Raw genomic sequence first — 14,271 nt, 5'->3', positions numbered from 1 at the left:
CAAAAAATTGCTATTTATAAAAATTGTTCCGTAAAAGAGGATTTTTTTAAGTTTATGAGTGTTGACCATTTTTTAACTCAAAATAACCTTGATTTGGCAAGTCCGTGTCTTAAGCTTACAATTATTTCAACGCGGTCATCTGTCATCAATTTCATTTTAGTGCAATTTCATTTGTTGTCCTGATACTGATTCACGCAGTGCAGCACCATCATGGGGGTCCTGGGGGCATGCAGTGACACAACCTGGCCATCTGAAAGACCTTCATCATGGCTGGAGAGGTATTTTGACTATCTCTTTAGTTTGAATAGGGGAGGTCTGGGGATTGGTGAAAACAATACTGGGTTTTGAACTGTTTCTAGAGCTTCTGCTATTTACAAAAACTTGATTTGTAAGTCAAGTACAGTTATTTTGGGGGCTTCCCTGGGGGCTCAGTGGTAAAGAACCTACTTGCCAATGAAGGAGACACGGATTCGATCCCTAGGTCGGAAAAATACCCTGGAGAAGAAAATGGTGACCCACTCCAGTATTCTTGCCTGGGAAATCTCGTGGACAGAGGAGCCTAGCGGGCTGCAGTCCATGGTGTCACAAAGAACTGGACATGACTTAGTGACTGAGCACGTGCCCAGAGTTGTTTTTAAATCCTCACATCATTGGGTTGCCATCTGAATTATATCCAGCTGCTGATCCAGCCATCCAACTACAGTATCTTTAACTCACTTTTATATTAAGGAGAAGATCTTCAACTAAGACAGAAATCAAAATATGATTCCCATGTTCTAGATTTAGAGCTGTATTTCTTTGGAATGTTTTAGTAAATCTTTCCACAATGGCTTCAGAATGTTTTTCTTTCCCTCCGTGTACATAGTTTCATTTTAGCTTAGGGAGAAGGCCTAAAAAAAATTTTTTTTCCTATCAGGTTCTGAACATTAGCTTCCAACTTGGCCAACTTCTGACCACAGAGATACTTACTTTAAAAATCATTTCAAACATCATATCAAGTTTCAGTTTGGACAAATAATAAAAATATCCCTGCTAGTACTGAATAACTCCCTAGACACCAGAATGTGCAAAAGAAGTTCCCTTCCCAAGATCCAGAGCCACTCTCACAGATAACCAAAAGAAAGAGATAGTTCCCCTGTTGTTGTTCAGTCGTTAAGTTGTGTCCGATTCTTTGTGACCCCATAAACTGCAACCTGCCAGGCTTCCCTGTCCTTCACTATCTCCAAGAGTTTGCTCAAACTGATGTCTATTGAGTCAGAGATGCCATCCAACCATCTCATTCTGTCACCCCCACCGCTCTTGCCCTCAATTCTTCCCAGCATCAGGGTCTTTTCTAATTAGTTGGCTCTTCACTTCAAGAGGCCAAAGTATGGGAGCTTCAGCATCAGTCCTTCCAATGAATATTCAGGAGTGATGTCCTTTAGGATTGACTGGTTTGATCTTCTCACTGTCCAAGGGACTCTCATGAGTTCCCCCTGAGAGTCTGGCTATAGTCAGTAGGACCCCAGCTGCAAATAGGGTGCAATCCATATTTCTGTCCAGCCATATTTTGGAGGCCCCCAACTTGATGGCTGTCAGCCACATTCTTAGAACACAGCATGAGACAAGCTTCCATCTCTGGGAGAGAAAAAATCAGTACCTCTTCTGTCCATGGGATTCTCCAAGAATACAGGAGTGGGTTGCCATTCCCTTCTCCAGGGGATCTTCCTGATTCAGGGATTGAACCTGCATCTCCTGCACTGCAGGCAGATTCTTTACCATCTGAGCCACCAGGGAAGCCCTTAGAAAGGAAGGAACAAATTGAAATTTTATCTTAGTCTCTGGAACAGGCACCACAGATAGGGATCAAGGAAAGCCAACTTTGGGAAGAATTCTTACCCTTTGCGGGCTTCTGCTAGTTTTCCCGGGGTGCTGTCTAGAGGCTCCAGAACATGTTGGTGGCTCAGTGGGTCTTATCCTGGTCCCCAGAAACTGCAAAGAAGGAAAAATAATTTTCCCTCCACCCTTTAAAGTGGCCAAGACCCCTTTTTTCTCTAGGGCACCTTTTAATGGATGAGCTCATCTGGGTTAAAAGTTCTCCACCATGCCAATTGTAGTTCAAGATTATCTTTGGAAAGGTTAACCTACTTGTTCAGCCTTAAAGTTTATTCACCTGAGGCCTCACAATGGCCCCAGTCCAGTTTAAGTCAGACCCAGTTCAACCCCAGACTCAGATCAACTTCTAAGTAGGATCCAATTTATTACTGTCCAGTTTCCAGACCCAGTCTGGACAAAAGAAATGCTCAAATCAAGTCTGAAAGCTGTGGAGCTGGGATCCAGGACTCAGGAGGGACTCACCCACCATGTTCAGAGACCGCAAGAAGGCAGCCACTGAAGGGGCTACAACAGTCCCCACTGATGGCTGCTTCCTGCTCCTGGAGACTCTGAGGGGCCTCCTGCAGTTCCTTCTTCTGACACCCGAGCTGTTAAAAGATGAACTACACCATTTTAAATGGTAAAAATTTTAAGAGTTTATTTCAGTAAAAGATGCTTGTTACTTGGAAGAAAAGCTATGATGAACCAAGACAGCATTTTATAAAGCAGAAACATCACTTTGCCAACAAATGTCTGTATAGCCAAAGTTATGGTTTTCCAGTAGTCATGAACGGATGTGAAAGCTGGACCATAAAGAAAGCTGAGTGCCAAAGAACTGATGCTTTGGAACTGTGGTGCTGATGAAGACTCTTGAGCATCTCCTGGACAGCAAGGAGATCAAACCAGTCAATCCTAAAGGAAATCAACCTGAGTATTCATTGGAAGGACTGATGTTGAAACTGAAGCTCCAGTATTTTGGCCATCTGATGCAAAGAGCTGACTCACTGGAAAGGACCTTGTTGCTGGGAAAGATTGAGGGCAGGAGGAGAAGGGGGTGACAGGAGATGAGATGGTTGAATGGCATCACCAACTCTATAGATGAGTTTGAGCATACTCCAAGAAATAGTGAAGGACAGGGAAGCCTGGTGTACTGCAGTCCACAGGGTCACAAAGAGTCATACACAACTGAGCAACTGAAAAATAACAAAAACAACAAAAATCCGTTCCAATCAGGCAGCACCAAACCCCACCAATAGGAGCTAGGGAGAGGCTTTAATAGAAAAGACACAAAAGTGAAGGAAGGAAATTACTGATTGGTAGGAGCTTAGGACTGGTGGGGCCTCTGTGATAGGTTGGCCTCTGTGATTGGCTGTCCTCAGTGTTTTGATCTCGTGGCTTCTAGGCCTTGGGGTACCAGAACCCCCAGCCGCTCCCCCTCCCAAGTGCACAGTGGCCACCATGGCGACTGCCAGAGCATATGGGCAGAACCTCCCTCACCTTCACAGGAAGGGGTGCGCCAGCCCTGTGGTGGGGCCCAGCACCACTCTTTGTTTAGGGCTTCCCTGGTGGCTCAAATGGTAGAGACTCCTCCTGTAATTCAGGAGACCTGGGTTCGATCCCTGGGTTGGGAAGATCCCATGGAGGAGGGCATGGCAACCCACTCCAGCATTCTTGCCTGGAGAATCCCCATGGAGAGAAGAGCCTAGACGGCTGCAGTCCATTGGGTCACAAAGAGTTGGACACGACTGAGCAAGTAAGCACAGGCATTTACAGCCTTAGATTTTGGTTTGCTGATGTGGGCACCATGGCATCCAAGCCAACTCAGTCTAATGTTCTCCTTGCTTAATTAATTTAACACTGTTAAGACGACACTGAGCTCTATAGATATGGATATGAAAGCCTAAAGAGGGAGAGGTATGTGCCCAAGGTCACACAGTGAACGGGAGATGGCCTGATTCTGAGTCAGGACTCACTCCATGAGAAAGACAACTCCAGAGTGTCAACAACACTATCACCTTTCATAAGTTGGGAGGGTAGTGCAGAGGGTCTCATTAGGGATGTGCCAGTGAGCTGTGGAGAATCCAGCTCAGAGGCCGACTTGGATCTCAGAGCAGCTGTCTCTGCCTGGGCCTGGAAGGACCACCACAAAAACCCTGCAAGAAGGCTCTGTCCCTTACTCTGACCCTGGTTTTCCCACCGGCCATGGCATGGAAGCTCAACCCTGGCTTGTTGTAATACTCTGGATTTTTTAAATGCCTTCTCCCTGAAAAGGGCTGTGGAAAAAGTTCACCATGTGCTCTTTGGAAAGCCTCCCTCTGCACCCAGAATAGATGCCTTCATGGTCCCTGTTGCCAACAGAGCCCACAGTCTCCTAATAGAACTAGGCAACAGTGATAAGGTCTCTTCAAAATGTTCCAAACGGAAATGACACATGTTTTGAGAAGAGCACTGGTAAGCAGGAAGGGCTCCAGAGGAACTTGCCAAACTGAGATGCAGTGTCAATTGACATGGAACAGAGAAAAAAGGAAAACTGGGAGGCAGGCTGAGGGACAGGAAGGCTGCCTCAAATGTCCGAAGGGCTAGTGTGTACAAGACTGGCAAGGTGTTCTCAACTACAAATTGGCACTTGCCATGGGTGCTTGCCAGCTAACCTCTACTAGGGTTAAACCATGTGCTGCTGCAGCTGCTGACCTTCAACACCACCTGAAAGGAGTTCAGGGTGGAGAGCAGAAAGAGGCACTCAGTGCTTGGTTGGGTTGGTAGGGGCGGGGCGGGGGGGAGGGGCGGTGGTACCGGCAGGACCAGTCTTCAGATAGTTAGGTATTATCAGGAGTGATTTTATGAGCTCAATTCTTGTATTAACATCTCGTCATATCTAGAAAAGCATTAAAATCCTTCATGGTGACAATGGCTTCTAACAACCAGGAGAAAGCTTCACAAGACTAGCACAAACCTTCTGGGAAAATATATGCTTGATTGCATATACACTCCCTTCATCAAAATCACATATACACTGTTCTTCCCCCTACCTCTTTGGAGCAGTTTCTCAGAGCTATCTGAGGTGCTATCTCCCGGGCTACAGTCCTCATTTTGCCCCAAATAAAATTTAACTCACAACTCTTACATTACACTTTTTGTTTAAGTTAACAGTGTATTCCAAGTGTCTCCAAGAAACAAAAAATAACAATCGAGGCTGCCCATGATGGGACAGCCCACGGGACAGTCCGGGCAGGGGGTGTGTGCAGGGAATAAGAACGCACACTCTAAATTCCTTTCTCTGCAACACACGAAGCCTCTTCCCCCATTTGTAAAGTGATGATGCAATCAGTGCTCATAAGGTTGTTGCAAACATTAAATAAGACCATGATTTTTCAAGGCTTATCACAGGCCTGACCCATAGTAGGTCCTCCATATAGTGTCACTCTTGTCATCGATGTTTAGAGGGAGTGAGTTCTTTGTCCTCAGAGGTATTCAAGCAGCAACTGATCAATGCACTGCAAAGCTGTGTTGGGAAAGAGACTCCTGCATTAGACAAAAGGGAAGATTAGGTGACCTTAAGTTTCCTTTTATTCTTGGCTTTCAAATTCTTTGTCTCATTGAAACTGAGGTTAACATGAAGTCCTCTATTGGATTACCCTCGAGGGCTCCAGCTTTGGGGTTTTGTTTTCCCACCTTTGTACTTGCAAAGCCTTGCCATGGAGCAGATTCTGAGAGCACAAGCCAGGAAGGAAAGCTTCTTTTGCTTGGAGGGTGCATTCCTGGAATTCCCAAGATTCCAGTCCCTTCTCCTCCTCACTTTGTCAACATTAGGTTCTTGTGGGGAGGACAAAAACGGTCACTCTCCAAACCACAGTTGCTCCCAGGCTCTGATCTGAATAACTCAACTCATCCTGCACGAGAGCCCCAAGCCCATCGGACAAGAACCGGGCTGATTTAGGCTAACAAGAAGTTATTGTTTGGGTAGAAGAGTGACAACCTCACTTCTTGGTGAGCAAAACCAGGTCGGAGAACATAAATCCAAGGGACTCCTTGCAGCTGAACCGGAGGCAGCCTTCCCCAGATTCCCTTCTTAGCAAGACCAAGCCCTAGAGGAGGAGGAGGAGGCATTTATTGGGGATAGCTACAAATTCAGCTTTACTGCCACTGCCTTTAAAACCACAATATAAAATAACTCCCACAACACACTGAAGATAAGCTCTTTAAAGAAAATATAAAAAGCATTAGCTTGGCAATTCACCCAAACCTCATCATGCACCATAGACATTTTTGAAGTTTAACAAAGAAAAGCACATCATTAAAGAATACTGCTCTATCACCATTCTTATGCAAATCCTTCCAGATAGTTGGGTGGAAAATTCCATCTAACACGCAGCAAGAAATAAATGTTGCAGGGTGGAGATTTCAGCTATACTGAGTGCATCTATCACTTGTATAATCCAAACTACTGTATGTGCGCTGACTACAGAATTAGTATTGATCCATTCACCATGTAAACATCAAGTACTTTCTATTATTACTTGAAATAGCATACTATCACAATTTCTATTTCCTCCTTCTATCTTAAATAGAAGTATTGCACATTAGCCCTTTCCTTCATGTACTTTTTTGCACAGCTATCTAACTACAGTGTTCGGTGTGGTGCTGAGTTTCCTGCAGACATCTGCAGTATTAGCTTTAAAGCACTTTATTTTCAAGTCATCTCTGATGGGAGACAATACAACTTTCATTTACCCAGAAACCTGTTACCAGAGCCTTTCTTAGAGAGAAACAGGCACAGGGCACATTCCCTCCCTCTCCTTCTCTCACTCATCAACATTCTTTGATGCTCATCCCCCCACCCCCCGCTGCTGAGACCAGGAGCACCAGGATGCACTTCCAGCTTCACTCCCAGTGGACAGGACCTCCCAGGTCTCTTCCTCTGAGGTCATGAAATATACATTTACCAAGCTGAGAATGCTATTTCATTTCAGGTCACCTTGTTATGGAAGCTCAAGACTTGACTCTGCCGCAACGTTCAAATGTCTGGATGCACAAACAAAAAGTATTCTGGAGAATCAGTTCTGATGTTCAAGAGCATCGAAAAACATCTCAAGGGGTGAGCCTTCTCCTCCCTTTCCTGCATTCCCCAGTATAACAGCTGGAGGAAATTTGGACTGGGTTCCAGACCCTGGAGGGGCAATTTTAGCTCAAATTGCTTGGAGCTACCTACAGCATAATTATTGTTCTCCGCTGCCTGTGGCAATCCCCGGGCACCACGGGCATCCAGACCCAGTGCACAGCGCTTCTCGTGATCCCACACGCTCTGAACGGCACAAGCTGTGTGTGACTTAACTAGATTTCCAGTGTCTTCTGAGCCCAGCAGTCGCTCCAGTCAGAACATGTTCAATCTCATTTCTGTCAATGGGAATCTACACGTTGCAACTGTAACCTGCCACAGAGCCCGCAGTACCCCTTGAGGATGACCCCCGTTGCACAACCCTACTGTTCTCTTTAACCAACATGTGGAACCTGCACATTTTCATTGGGAAGAAAAACAACAACAAAAGCTGGGGCTTTGTTTCATGGAGAGAAAATACCCGGAACCAGCTGAGCACTATTTAGCTGCCATGCTCATGTCCCAGCTCCTTTCAACCCATCAAAAAAAAAAAATAATAATTAACCAATTCATTGAAATTCTTCTTAATAAATGGTAGCTTTGTTACCAAACTAGACTGATGCAAACTCAAAGAGAGAAAATTCTGCAATTGGATAGTGTACGTTCAATAAATATTCAAAGAAGAGAGAGTGAGGACATCGTAAAGGAGCCATACATGTAATCTGCAGCCTCCAATAAATTTCCAACTTTCTTTTTTTTTTCAACTTTATTTCTTGACACCAAGTATTCAGTCTCTTGAATGCTCAGTTGTGTTCACAGCAAGAAAGTGTGACTCACTTCCCCGACCAAGTGTCCCTTCCAGAAGTGGAGCCGGATTTAAGACAGGTACATGCACTCTTTCTTACATATCTGATCATTTGAAGTGAACTGGAAAACCCACTGGAAAACCCCCAGTGGGTCAGATTGCTCCAACAATAACTGTGCTAATGTTTGGGGGAAATAAAATTAACTGAGTACAATAAAAGCAGCTCATGGCAACCACTGTCAATCACCTCTTCATCTCTCCCTCCTTCTGAACGATGACCTTTCCTGGTTTTGAGCTTATCACCACTCAAGGGAAGGGGACCCTTTCCCCAGATGAGGTTCAGTCCACCAACCACCACAGGTGAACAGGCGGTAAACGACTGAACTACTCCCATCCTCTTGGCAGTGACTGGTCCAGGAGATCACAATTCCTGTGTGGGTCACATTTCTCCGATCTTTTTCTGTAGCAGTTATCAACCTATATTTAGGTAGATTATTCCTTTTTCTTTTTGGCCAAGATTTCCAGGTAATCCTACTCTGGGGGACCACGGGTGAATCCTGACCTCGAGGTGAGGCGGAATCTTCCACTGGCCTCGCTCTTGCCTTTTCTCCTGTGCTGTTACAGTACTTCATCACTGATTTGCACATTTTCCTGCAAACAGAAGTACTTTTGTTTGTTGAAACTTCTAGGATTTCACGTCCTTGTGTTACTTGAAAAGCTCTATTACCTACAGCGTGGCATGGCCCCTCAGCATTGCTGTAGATCATCATTTCTAAAGCTGCTCCAAGGAGTCCTAGGGATTCAGCGGTATCCACCATTGACAACGTGGGGTTATACCATAAATGATATTAAGAGACCAAAGACAAGGATTTCCCTGCTGGTCCAGGATTAAAAATCTGTCCGCCAATGCAGGGGATAGAGGTTTGATCCCTGGTCCCGGAGGATACGATACATTGTGGGGTATCTGGGTCCCATGCCACAGTTACTGAGCCCTCGCCCTAGAGCTTATGCTCTGCAACAAGAGAAGCCACTGCAATGAGAAGATCCCACACTGCAACTAGAGCGCAACCCCCCCTCATCACAACTAGAGAAAGCTCATGTGCAGCAACGAAGACCCAGTGCAGCCAAAAATAAAATTTAAATAAATAAAAGACTAAAGACAGCTTGGGAGAAAATACCTGTAATCTACAAATAAAGTTTGAATACCCATACTATATGGAATTTACAAATCAACTTAAATTTTTTAAACAGACAACTTGATATTAAAAAATGAGGAAAGAATATGAACATACAATTCGTAGAAGAAATACAGGTGACCAATAAATATATGAAAAGATTCTCGGCTTCACTACTATTTAGGAAAGTGCAAAATAAAACAATGAAACACCATTCTCAGCACTAGATGTTTGCAAAAATGATAAAGACATAATATCCGGGGTTGCAAATAAAGTAGCAAAATGGGCACTCTCACACATCTTGATGGAGTGTGAATTGGAACACAGTTTTGGAGGACAATTTGGCAATGTCTATCAACTTAAAATGCAATTCTATTTTAGGAGTCTGCCCTACAGATATATTTGCACATGGCTGCAAAGATATAGCTACAGAGATACTCACTACAACATGGTTTGTAATTGCAAACACACAGGAACCAATGTAAATGTCCATCAATAAGGACCAGATTAAATATATTCTGGCAAAGGCATAAAATAGAACAGTGAGCAAACATTAAAAAACAATGAGGCAGATACAGGTCCTGCTATAGGAGCATCTGAAATGTGAAAAAAAAAAAAGAAAAGATAAGCATATCTTCCAAAAACAAGTTTAATAGAAGATAATATATATATCTTTTTCTAATATAACTATACAATGCCAGAAATATAGTATATATCCAATAAATATTGGAAGTATAAGTGGCTTGTAAATATTTGCTAGAAGAATGAATCACTGAAGAATAAATGAATGATATATGACTGTACATATAAACATGAAAAATGTGAAGATATACAAGGTTAACTTAGTGTAATGGGAGAGAGCCACTTCTTATTTAATGTCTTTCTATAGACTGAACTGATAGATTGCTTTTAAATGTTTACAGGTATACATGCTATCTTCACAACAACAGAAAAAGTTAAGGATCCAAAGATATTAATAGCTTAAACAACACTGAAAGATAAAGGAAAGACAAAGAGAGAGTATTTGCAACATACATAACAAAGTAAACTCCACAAAACATAAAGAGCATTACCGATTAATAAGACAGAGATAAACAGCCAGTGAAAAAGTAGTAATAGCCAAATGATGTGTGGCTGACAGTGGTAATCTCTACCCATTGCCTAGTCTTCTTTCTTGCAAACCGAAGTATATTAGGGAGTGGGACCAGCACTGTGTTTATCACTCAAAAGAAAATTATCAATGACAAAAAAACATGTGAAAAGATATTCAACTTCACATAATCAGAGAAATACAAATCAAAATAAAATACCTGATTTTGCTCCTAACACAGGCCAAAAAGAAGGAAAAGATTTTATGATCCAGTGTTGACAAGGACTTAGAAGAAGGTGTTCGCCATCAAAGTCAGTGGGAGTGCAAATTGGAACAGTAATTTGGGCAGCAATTTGACATATCCATCAAATTTTAAAATACATCACCTTGGACCTAGAAACTCCACTTCTAAAAATGTGTCCCACAGAATCCCTTCCACAATCATCCAAAGATGTATATATGCCCAAGAATGTTCACTAGAGCCTTGCTCATTAGCAACGATCTGGAAACAGTTTTATTTATTCATCAGTGGATCTGTGAACACGAACATGAGTCAAGATCTCTGCCCTGACAGAGCCTGAGTTCAGTGTGTGTGTGTGGCAGGGGAGGGCAGAGGAGACAGATGATAAACAGGAAACAAATAAGCATGATGCCTTCCAATCAACTGAGAGCTACAAAGGAAATTAAACAAGGTGACGGGATAGATCATGTTTGGAGATGTAGAGGGGGGAAGAGCAAAAGGGCAGCTGTTGTACCTGGAGCCATGGGGAATGCCTCCCTGGAGGGTGACACAGAGTTAAGATCAGAATGATGACAAAGAACTAGCTCAGCAAATGCAAGCCCTGAGACACAGAGGGTAATGAATAAGGAGGTGAAAAGGATGTGATGAGACTGGAGAGAAGGACTGTGGTCTGAGATCACTTAGTCCTTGAATCTCAGTCTGCAGATGAAGAGTCTGGGAAGCCACTGGGGTATAAGCAAGGAGGGACATGACCAGGTTTACCAGTTTTAAAAGACCACTCTGGCTGCTGGGTGCAGAAAGAACTGTAGAAAGTGACAAGAGAGGACCAAGAGCAGTGAGGAGGTCCTGGCGAGGTGTACCGGTGGCTTACACCAGGTTGTTGGCAGTGGGGTATAACAAGCGTCCGGCAGGGACATGTTTTGGAGATAGAGTCTATAGGATTTGCTAGCAGACTGGACTTGGAGTCCTACAGTAAAGGAGAACCAAGGATGTCTCCCAGCCTTGGGGCCTGAACACCTGGCTGGGGTGGTGATATTATTTTCAAAGAGGAGAAAACCCGGAAGAGGAATAAGTTCAGCAGAAAAAGTCCAGAGTCCATTTTGGCCTTGATGAGCTTGGCTGTCCTACAAGACAAGTAAGCAGACACAAGTTGGAAATTAACATATATATTCACAATTGCACAGAGAAAAATCCAGGAGGTTATCCACCTAAGTGATGAAGGGATTCTCTTCAGGAAGAGGAATTGGGGGTGGAGGGTGGGAGAGGCAAAGCAGGAAGAAGTCACTTCTACATTTGACTGTATGTACATTAACAAGGTTGGAAATTGTTACAATGAATATGTATTACCTTTGAAATTTAAATAAATGAATACAAATAAAAGAAGACTGAGAGATTTTCAAATCTTTCCACAGAGAGTTTTCTTAAAACAAAATCTTATCTAGAATGTTCATTCCACTGTCATCATTCAGGCCTTAGCTCAAATAGCACCTCCTCAGAGAGGCCATCCTTAACCATGGGACCTTGAGGGGCCCCATCCATCCTCACCCAAGTAGCTCTATCCCACACCCTGTTTTACTGATACCACTTATACCCCAAAATTAAATTGTCATTTATTATTTACCTGTCCTCCCTACTAGAATATAACGGTCAAGACAGCACAGTTGTTACATGTTTTGTTTTCCAAATATTAGGTTGGTGCAAAAGTAATGATTGTTTTGCATTGTTGAACTTTGCTGTTTGACTTCGGAATACATTCTTAAATGTGGTTTTGTTATAAATCATTTGAATGCATATTTCTTGCTTTCTGTTTTTTTGCTAATGACATTCAGATCACATCAGATCAGTCGTTCAGTCGTGTCCGACTCTTTGCGACCCCATGAATCACAGCACGCCACGCCTCCCTGTCCCTCACCAACTCCCAGAGTTCACTCAGACTCACGTCCATCGAGTCAGTGATGCCATCCAGCCATCTCATCCTCTGACATCCCCTTCTCCTCCTGCCCCCAATCCCTCCCAGCATCAGAGCCTTTTCCAATGAGTCAACTCTTCGCATGAGGTGGCCAAAGTACTGGAGTTTCAGCTTTAGCATCATTCCTTCCAAAGAAATCCCAGGGCTGATCTCCTTCAGAATGGACTGGTTGGATCTCCTTGCAGTCCAAGGGACTCTCAAGAGTCTTCTCCAACACCACAGTTCAAAAGCATCAATTCTTCGGTGCTCAGCCTTCTTCACAGTCCAACTCTCACATCCATACATGACCACAGGAAAAACCATAGCCTTGACTAGACGGACCTTTGTTGGCAAAGTAATGTCTCTGCTTTTGACTATGCTATCTAGATTGGTCATAACTTTCCTTCCAAGGAGTAAGCGTCTTTTAATTTCATGGCTGCAGTCACCATCTGTAGTGATTTCGGAGCCCAGAAAAACAAAGTCTGACACTGTTTCCACTGTTTTCCCATCTATTTCCCATGAACGGTGGGACCGAATGCCATGATCTTCGTTTTCTGAATGTTGAGCTTTAAGCCAACTTTTTCACTCTCCTCTTTCACTTTCATCAAGAGGCTTTTTAGTTCCTCTTCACTTTCTGCCATAAGGGTGGTGTCATCTGCATGTCTGAGGTTATTGATATTTCTCCCGGCAATCTTGATTCCAGTTTGTGTTTCTTCCAGTCCAGCGTTTCTCATGATGTACTCTGCATAAAAGTTAAATAAACAGGGTGACAATATACAGCCTTGACGAACTCCTTTTCCTATTTGGAACCAGTTTGTTGTTCCATGTCCAGTTCTAACTGTTGCTTCCTGACCTGCATATGGATTTCTCAAGAGGCAGGTCAGGTGGTCTGGTATCCCCATATCTCGAAGAAGTTTCCACAGTTTATTGTGATCCACACAGTCAAAGGCTTTGGCATAATCAATAAAGCAGAAATAGATGTTTTTCTGGAACTCTCTTGCTTTTTCTATGATCCAGCAGATGTTGACAATTTGATCTCTGGTTCCTCTGCCTTTTCTATAACCAGCTTGAACATCAGGAAGTTCATGGTTCACATATTGCTGAAGCCTGGCTTGGAGAATTTTGAGCATTACTTTACTAGCGTATGAGATGAGTGCAATTGTGTGGTAGTTTGAGCATTTTTTGGCATTGCCTTTTGCTGTTTATTTTATATGTATTTTAGAATATGACTTATTACTTGCTGTTTATTTTATATGTATTTTAGAATACAGAAATAATGTTAGACAAAAAGCAAATTCTAGTGATTTTTTAAAATTCGTGTTCAAAATGGGTTGTAAAGCAGCAGAGACAACTCTCAACACCAACAACACATTTGGCCCAAGAACTTCTCGTGAATGTACAGTGCAGTGGTGGCTCAAGAAGTTTTGCAAAGGAAATGAGAGCCTCGAAGATGAGGAGTGTAGTGTCCAGCCATCAGAAGTTGACAACGACCAAATGAGAGCAGCATTGAAACTGATCCTCCTACAACTACACAAGAAGTTGCCAAAGAACTCAATGCCAACCATTCTATGGTCATTCTGCATTTGAAGCAAATTGGAAAGGTGATAAAGCTTAATAAGTGGGTGCCTCATGAGCTGACCGCAAATCAAAAACATCATTGTTTTGAAATGGGTCATCTTCTCTTACTCTATGCAACAATGAACCGTTTCTCAACTGGATTGTGACGTGCAATGAAAAGTAGATTTTATATGACAACCAGTGAGCCAAACTTGCACCCAAATGAGGGTCCTGGTCACTGTTTGGTGGTCTGCTGCCAATCTGATCCACTACAGCTTTCTGAATCCCAGAGAAACCATTCCATCTGAGAAGTATGCTCAGCAAATCAATGAGATGCATAAGAAACTGCACCGCCTGCAGCTGGCATTGGTCAAGAGAAAGGACCCAATTCTTCTCCATGACAACGCTCAACCGCACGTCGCACCACCAATACTTCAAAAGTTGAACACAGTGGGCTACAGAGTTTTGCCTCATCTGCCATATTCACCTTAACTCTCACCAACTGA

General features: G+C 43.2%; 1 long non-coding RNA gene across 1 annotated transcript in view; it reads right to left on the bottom strand.

Annotated features, from left to right (window-relative positions):
* The window catches only part of LOC129650596 (uncharacterized), a 103,202-nt gene that overhangs the window by 57,609 nt on the left and 31,322 nt on the right, over nucleotides 1–14,271 (bottom strand). Inside the window, exons 2-3 of the long non-coding RNA XR_008713852.1 lie at nucleotides 1,879–1,971; nucleotides 1,640–1,780 (exon numbers count right to left, since the gene is read on the bottom strand). This is a non-coding gene — a long non-coding RNA (uncharacterized LOC129650596). The remainder of the gene's footprint in view (nucleotides 1–1,639; nucleotides 1,781–1,878; nucleotides 1,972–14,271) is intronic.

The sequence above is a fragment of the Bubalus kerabau genome, chromosome 4 (assembly GCF_029407905.1).
Source record: "Bubalus kerabau isolate K-KA32 ecotype Philippines breed swamp buffalo chromosome 4, PCC_UOA_SB_1v2, whole genome shotgun sequence".
Lineage (NCBI taxonomy): Eukaryota > Metazoa > Chordata > Mammalia > Artiodactyla > Bovidae > Bubalus > Bubalus kerabau.
The sequence above is the reverse complement of the archived record's forward strand: the minus strand, read 5'-3'. Positions and strand labels throughout refer to the sequence as shown.